The sequence below is a fragment of the Hibiscus syriacus genome, unplaced genomic scaffold (genome assembly GCF_006381635.1).
Source record: "Hibiscus syriacus cultivar Baekdansim isolate YM2019G1 unplaced genomic scaffold, ASM638163v2 tig00005459_pilon, whole genome shotgun sequence".
Classification (NCBI taxonomy): domain Eukaryota; kingdom Viridiplantae; phylum Streptophyta; class Magnoliopsida; order Malvales; family Malvaceae; genus Hibiscus; species Hibiscus syriacus.
The window spans coordinates 1211705-1219626 of NW_024062058.1; the positions used below are offsets into that span (position 1 = coordinate 1211705).

At 32.8% G+C, this 7922-nt stretch overlaps 1 pseudogene; it reads right to left on the reverse strand.

Annotated features, from left to right (window-relative positions):
• Window positions 1-1775: 1775 nt before the first annotated feature.
• On the reverse strand, window positions 1776-5724 carry LOC120199583 (annotated as a pseudogene).
• Window positions 5725-7922: the final 2198 nt, after the last annotated feature.

Here is a 7922-nt window from a genome sequence, read left to right on the forward strand (position 1 = left end):
GCGGCAGCAGAACATTCAGCCAGTATTATTTTCAGATAAATAAAATCAGAGTACTGAAGAAGAAGAAGAAAGCGGAATATTTCAGGAAATCCTTACCTCCGCCGTTTAGCGACCTCGCAGAAGATCTCGCACTTGATGTCACCAAGATTTGTATGCAAAGTAACCGACTGCAATAGCAAGGAAAGAACAGATTAAATACTGTGTAACGCATTGTATGAACTCGATAGAATTACTCAAACGGAACTCGCCATGTTATGAATTGGCTCAGAAATCAGAATCGAAGAAAGAGGAGTTTCTTGTGCCGATCAAGCTTCTGGTTTCTTGTGATTGAAGGAACTAAGAGCCTTCGTCAGAGCTCAGACTTCAAGTCGCGGCTCCCGTCGGCCAACTCCCAACGCTTCCTTTATACGCAGGAATTGGGCCAGTGGTTCGTTCGCTGGATCTTACGTTGGATTCGGTACGGGGAGATTCCTTACGGACCTAAAATTAGAGAGTAGCGTTTCGATCAAATTGGCCCATTACGACAGTCGGACAAAAAATTTAGCCCTAAACATTTAATTTGGGATCTACGACAATTAAATAGTCATGGAAGTCAGCCGACGTGACTAGTTCTATGGGATATAATTTTTTTAATGGATCGTGTCAGGTGGATCCCATAATCTAATTAAAAAAATTCTTGACCAATAAAAATATATTTTTTATTTTGTAATTTTTTTTCAAAAATTAAAAAAACATATATTTTAATGCCATAAAACTCGTCACGCGGGAGAGGAAGTGGATTTAGCCAGTAATTACCAGTCATAAAACAAAGGGTGTTTTTTCTATTTTTTTTAAAAAAAAATTCTTTTTCTACCCCATACCATTATATCCATTTTGAATTATGATGATGTTATAATGCAACAAACGGATAAAAGGCAAATGTAAGCAGCTTGAAACGGATATGAATTCTAGACTCAGATTTAATTAGTTCTATTTTAAAATTTGATCCGATTTGAAATAAATATTAAATTATTTATATTCGTTATTAGACAATGAATTTGATCCTTATATTGCATGATTGTTTATACAAAACCTAAATTCAAATTATTATCTAAAAAGATATTTGTAAGTACAAAATACAAGATAGAAATAAAATAGATTCAAATATAAGTATTAAAATATTTAAATTTAACTCTTAATATTTAAAATTGTTCAAAGTCAAACTCAATGTTATAATAATGAATTGAGTTTTATTTTATTTTTCAAAACTACATCTAAATAATTTGTGTTTTGTTACATCCAAAAGAAAAAAGGTGAAAAGAAAAATAGCCCACGTAAGGCAATATTGCTTGACATGGAGTATTGGAGTTCATAACCGTTACACATCAAATCGGGCCACATGATATTTTCTTAATACATGCTCCAATTATCATTAAAAAACAATTTTACTTTTCAAAATTGCTAGAATAAAAATGGGTATGGACATTATAATTTAAAAAGTACATCATATGCATAAAATAATTTTTTTGTTTAATTTTTCATTTCCCATGATGATAGTGGGCAGTATAGAAGGAACCATAAAGCCTTGAGTGCCAAGTAAAGACTCATTTATGAAAAAAATAGATAAACTACCATGTATAAGTATAATTATCCACTTTTATGAAAGATATCGATACATTACAAATTTACTTTACAACCCAATAGTCGACAATAAACAAGTATATTAGTTAAAATCGGATTCGGTTCGCATAGCTAACTCTAACAAGTTTAAATGAAAAGGCTAGATTTATGCTACCCTTTTACAAGTTAGCATATACTTGCACGAAAAGAAAACTGCTTAAAAAAGAGAGAATTTGAGATATGATATAAATGCTCATACATATTAAATCCAGCAAAATGAGCCTGGTTGAAAAAATACGGTGGACCACCTCATACGAGGTTCAATATTCCGTCTAAATTGAACTTAAATCCAGAATGGAGAAAGGAGAGAAAAGATCATAGTGTATCTTCACAGGTTAACATACGTACAATTGTTAACTCTTTCCAATGGCCAAGGGATGAATTTAATGAAATACAAAGAAGAATCAAAAAATGTCAAGCTTTAATCAATCAAAGTTCACTCACTAAGGTTGCAGCTGCGTAGGTACGGATGATCATATTTGATGTATTTGGTCCAGTATGATCGATATTTGGTCATCGCCAACTCCAGCCATGGTTTCATGTTGCCATTGTAGTGGACAACTGCAGCACGTTCGATTTTTTTGTCTACGCTTGGATTGTAGCCCAGACCAAGTACATGCCATGACTTCTCGAGTGGATGCGTAAGACCGTAAAACGTAATCAGCCCAGGAGGGAGTGTTCCAAGCTTCCACAACGTTCTATCTTCATTCTGATAAACAGTTAAAATGAAGGAAAAAAAGAACTAACAAATTATACTTGGACCTTCTTTAATGTCAGCTAGAATGATATATGATGATTGGAAAACTGTAGGATTTGACTCATAACAATTATAGGCATGCATGAAGGAGAAAATAAGTAACATGAAATCCGACATATGGTCTTTCTAAGACTCACCATGTTTTGCCACTTGTGGTATAAGCCAGTGATATCCCTCTTTTTCCACTCCTTGAGATCAAACATATATTCCATATGCCCACCCGCAAGCATTAGGATCAAAGTTTCGTGAAATATGAGGATTTGAGAAGTTTAGGTACTTATCAAAGCGGTGAAAACTTTCACCACAAGTTTCAACTGCACCATTACTTCCCATTGAGATCCACAGACCATAATCCAGTCAAGTCTTTCTGGACAACAATATCATCATCAAGAAAGAGGATCTTATTTAACTTGGGGTATACTTGTGGCAGATAGAACCGCAAGTGGTTAAGCATTGATAGATACTTGGGTTTCGATACTTCAAGTTCGAAGATGCAGATTTGGTTGGATTATCGGCCTTGAAATAATACTCTTTCATTGCAGCTGACTCAAGTGTCGTAGGACAGGGCAATAGGAAGAATTAAGCCACTTAAAATCATCAACATTTTCAACATGAACGGTTGCTTTTCCAGGGGATTCAACAGAACCACATGTTCATTGCTCCAAAATTAAGTTTATCCGTAAACAAGATGGAAAACGTGTTTTGAATGATCCTACAAGTACAACACCAAGAAGAGAAGAATTAGTCTAGATATGCAACCAAGCTTCAATTCTTGAAATCTAGCACTCAATTTTTATTCTAGAAGTGCAAACCGAAAGAACAACCAAGACAGTTGTAAAAGATTCTTTCAAAAAGAAAAACAGTTAAACAAGATAAGGCAGCTTATATCACCTTGGCATTCATGATAGTTGAGTTGACAACAACGACGCAGCCAAGACATTATCAGAGAAGAGAGCATAATGGTAGAGGTTTGGATTTTCCAAATTCTCGCTTCTAGGAAACTTTCTCTTCTCTACTGAAGGAGATAGTTCTATAGTCAAACGCATTGACAAGCAATGAATCGCATTGGGAATTGTTTTGGCAGCTAATTGACTCAGGAACGTGCTCTGTTTTTCAAGATTTCTAACTTGTTCTTCTGATGTCTGAAGCATTGCTCTGAGCTTTCCAGTGACAAGCTTGCAGTCAAACAATTGCTCTTGCTTTGGATAAAACCTGGCCCATTGTTTTAATCTTCTCGGGTGCACTAAACAAAGTTTGCATGAGAAAATAGAATAAGAAACTCCAGAATCACCAAGAATGAAAACAGAAGGAAACATAGACTGTACATTGCTTTTATCAAAAAAAATAGACTGTACATTGCCAATGAGATTATAGATATACCATCCTTTTACCTGTGAGGTAGGTCGGCATCAACTGTTGACTCTCCAGCGGCACGCTGACTCTCTTTGAGCCTGATCTGCAGTTCTTGCTCCAAATCAAGCTTATTTTTCATCTTTGCTATGCTTGCATAAACCTGTGCCATTATAATTGATCCCTCATCAAGCGCACTGTGGAATCTGAGTTATCGTTCTCAAATTCTCCCCTATGTTGTATCTTCCCAGAACAGCAGAGTCCACAGCTTGGATCGCTCAATGACAGCATTTTCAAGTTTCAAAGTAGCATTATCTTGTTGCACCAATTCAGCAGCCCGCTTTGCACGTCTATCATCTCTAAGTTGCTGCAAGAAAAGTCAAATGCACATTATAAAATACTTCATTACGATATTAAATCACGTAGTGTATCAAAGATGATAATATACCCTTCGAAGTGTTTTGCAGGTGTATCAGATGAATGATTATCTGCATCAATAGGCAAGTCGGAATGAAAGAGAGTAACGTCAAGAGAATTACACATGTATTTGGTGACACGTTACCATCTAGAAGCCTTCCCTCTTTAATTTGAGACATTTCTGTTTTGAGTCTGTGGCCTTTGATTTGACTATGAACATGTGAGAATCCAATAAACAATCAATCAGCAACAAAATGTGGGAAAAAAATATGGCAAAAGGCTGTAAAAGATAGACAAGTGCTCAATAGATGTAACTGGCAAGGTACAGCATTACTTGAAACCAACCTGAGACGTAGCATCATCTTTAACTGATGTCTCTACATCAATAACTTCCATGATGCAGACAAGTTCCTTTTCTGAAAGAATCTAAACTTAATGGCCCAAATCAGCTGTGCTTGTAGTTACAACATCAATAACCTAGAATCAATTCAAGTGTGGCCTCAGACAATAATATAATTGACAATTTAAACCGAAACTTATTAGAGCAAAACATGATTAACTCAGCTTGCATATTCTCCGAAATGCACATACCTCTTTAGTGAAAAGGTTTCTGATAGATTGCAATGCCAGCCTTTCCCTCCAATCAACATTCTGCAAAACACAACATTTAAAACCGTGTAGAGAGAGAATAAAGAAGCCACGTGAGTCTTTCATTATAATAGACATGTAAATGAAAAGCTTTAAGATGAAACCTGTTTGGTGTAACCACTTTTAACACTACTTTGATCTGCACAAGAAACAATAATCGGCATATATATGCAATCAATTGAAGAACACCAAAAGTTAAGAGAATTAAAAGGCAAGATACTCAATATGGATAACAACAGAATTGAATTCTATCTCAAATTAAGATTCACAAAGCATTAGCTGAGCATATTAGATGAAGACTGAAGTCTTCTGTTCAATTAAAAATTCGCAGAATTTTTGGTTAAAGTTCTATTAATGCAAGCTATATTTACACGAAGGGGGGCAAAAGTTTCAGTTTAAATTGAAATTTACTAGCAAAACGCATTCATGAAAATTTTAGTGTAAATTAAGTAGACCACTTGATCTCAAAAAATTCTAATGACCACGTGTCAAAAAACTTTAAAAAAAATCACCAACCTAATACCGGAACCAATCACCAAACATTAAAAGAAAATTCTAACCAGATATATAAAGTCCACGACCGACAAAGAAAACAAGCGGAATGAGAACTGAGAAGAGGACGAGTATAACGATAGGGAATCGAGATCCAGAAATTCTGTTCCTGTGGACGCCCACACTGGATAGCCCCCGCTTCAACGCCATTGGCAATCAAAGCCTGAGAACAATAACAACAACAAACACTCAGAAATATATTCTAAGACAAGTGGAGAATCAAAAAGCGGGAAAAAGAGGTGAATTACGAGTTAACGGCGAGGAGATCTCGTGAAACTGAGAGAAGCAGATCCGTCTCAAAGCTAGTGGTAGAGATGAAAACCCATACCAAATCAATCATCGGATAAGAGCGTCAACCTGATGCCTTTTAATTAGCATGCAGAGAAAGGGAAATGCAGCTCAAAGTGTTAATTTGGATTTGCCCTAAGAAAGCGAGCACACAAAGGGAGAGGGAGAACGAGTGAGAATGGTGATTAAAGTAAAAAGAAAGGACCGACGTGAACTTTTAATCGTTTTCGCTCTCGTCCTGGAGGAAGAGATAATTACCTTTTTTTTCATTTTTCTTTAAAATAACGTCAGGTGACCGATACGTACGACGTCGTTTTCATGGACAGTCAGGCTGGGACCACCTGTTTGGCTGTTTCTAATCAACTAATATGTGCACGAGACTGGTACGTCGTCGAACTTTTTAATCTCAGCTATTTGCTGCTTCTATTATAAATTTAGGTTCACTAGAGAAATATGTATTATGAGATTATTTAGGAGGAATAAGGTGAATGTTGTAATGGGGGTTAATGATTTTATTTTCTTTATAATTTAAATATTAAAATAGAAGAAAATATAATTATAAATATTAAAATAAAAATATTTAAAAAGTAACTTTTTAGTGAAAACAATAAGTTTTAAAGAATTATAATTTTAATGTTTAAACTGTAATTATATTATAAAATTTTAAAAAGTCTTAACTTTATGCTCGATTCGGATGTTTGATTAAAATAATTCTTTAAATCCATGTAATTTTTCAAGATCTGCATATTGATAAAAAGTTGAACGTATTTTGTCTTTGTTTTTGTTTCGCCAAACATTATTTTAAATTTCTCATTCTTTTCAATCCTTCGATTTTGAACTTTAATTTTTTTAAATTAAAATATATCATTTTTATAGGGATTTGATGTGTGCAATTTTACTACTGTTTTTTGTAAAAAAAAATGTTATGATCCCAAAAATTTATTTTTCTTTCAAGTTGATTTTATGATGAAAACAAAACAGAAAATTATATTATGTTATTAATTAAGCTTGTTTATGAGGTGAGCTATTCATTTAAACTTGAAATTTAGGAGGAATTAAAAAATATTAAATTTAAAGGTAGATTTAGATAAAAATACGAGCTCACTTAAAATAGGCTTAATATTAAAAAAGTGTACAAACTATACCTTTTTTTAAATTGATGTCTAATTTTTTTGAGCAATTTAGGTGTCTAATGTTGCAAACGTTACCATTTTTTGTGATCGAGCTGTAACAGACGTTAAAAAATTCTATTAAGTGACATGTGTCACGTTCTGATAGCTTTCAATTTTTATTTTTTTAAAAATTTAAAAATTTATTATATTTATTATAAAAAAAACCTAAATCCCTAAAATTATCCCTAAACCTATTTTTTTCCTTTTCGATCACGACCATCGACGTCGCTGTCGTCTCCATTGTCAGTCATCCTTTCCCCTGCCGTCGTGGTTACCATTAGAGTCGTCGAGTAGCTTCCATTTTACGACTTTGTCAATATTTTCTTCAGGTTTAAATCATCGATTAGGGGTTCTTCTGTTGGCTATGTGCGGTTCGATCGGGTGAAGGTTCGTCGACGACAATAGCGATGAACGAGGGTGGCCTACGTGGGTATAGGGATTGGAATAAAGGTTTTCAAAGTTTTTGTGTTTTTTAAGATTTTTAAAAGTTTTAATTTCTTTTTAAAAATTTATAATTTATAATTTTTTTAATTTAAATAAAAAATTTTAAAATTATTAAAACGTAACACATGTCATTTAACGACAGAATATAATGGTTGTTACTGTCCGGACACAAAAAATAATAACGTTTGTAACGTTAGTTATTTAGATTGACAAAATAAAATTTAAACATCACTTTAGAAAAAAATAGTATAGTTTAAACACTTAAATATATAAAATATGAATCGAGTTTGGACTATATTATTTTTGCTTGACCCATATTTTACGGTTACGATACATTGAGTATTTTATTTTTATGTATTATATCATATATATCATGTAAGATTTAAATTTATAATATTATATTTAAATATTAAAAATATATTAAGTTTTTCAATTATAAATGGGTAGAAACTATATTATTTTTAAAAATAATAAAATAACAGCTATATAAAATTATTATATATCAAACTAAAATATAATAAATATTTTAAAAAAATATTATAGAAAAACTAAAAAAACGAATTATAGAAAAATTTGAAAAATAAAATTTATATTTTAATTTAAACTACATTTAAATAAACATAAAATATATTAAT